Source organism: Fulmarus glacialis, unplaced genomic scaffold, assembly GCF_000690835.1.
Source record: "Fulmarus glacialis isolate BGI_N327 unplaced genomic scaffold, ASM69083v1 scaffold14263, whole genome shotgun sequence".
NCBI lineage: Eukaryota > Metazoa > Chordata > Aves > Procellariiformes > Procellariidae > Fulmarus > Fulmarus glacialis.
The window spans coordinates 43,529-43,752 of NW_009204996.1; the positions used below are offsets into that span (position 1 = coordinate 43,529).

Consider the following 224-nt stretch of genomic DNA (forward strand, 5'->3'; position numbering starts at 1 on the left):
CTGGAGGTCTACTCATTTGCAAGTTCCCTGTTTGAGTGTACTGCCAGTTATTCTTGATACGGTGGAATTATTTCCCTGCTTTCACTGGAGTTAGCAATGTCTTAAGTTAGTGCCAGAAATTGGATGTATAATACAGCCATTCTGATGGACTTTTAATAAACATGTTTAAATGGAGCTAGCCCTGTGGCACTCCATAAATGCACCCTGCAATTCAGTGCATTCCT

The 224-nt window shown here is 41.1% G+C and overlaps 1 protein-coding gene across 1 annotated transcript in view; it reads left to right on the forward strand.

The window, feature by feature from the left end:
• IPO8 (importin 8) overlaps nt 1-224 on the forward strand; it is a 44,787-nt gene that overhangs the window by 39,972 nt on the left and 4,591 nt on the right. The gene's annotated exons all lie outside the window — the stretch shown is intronic.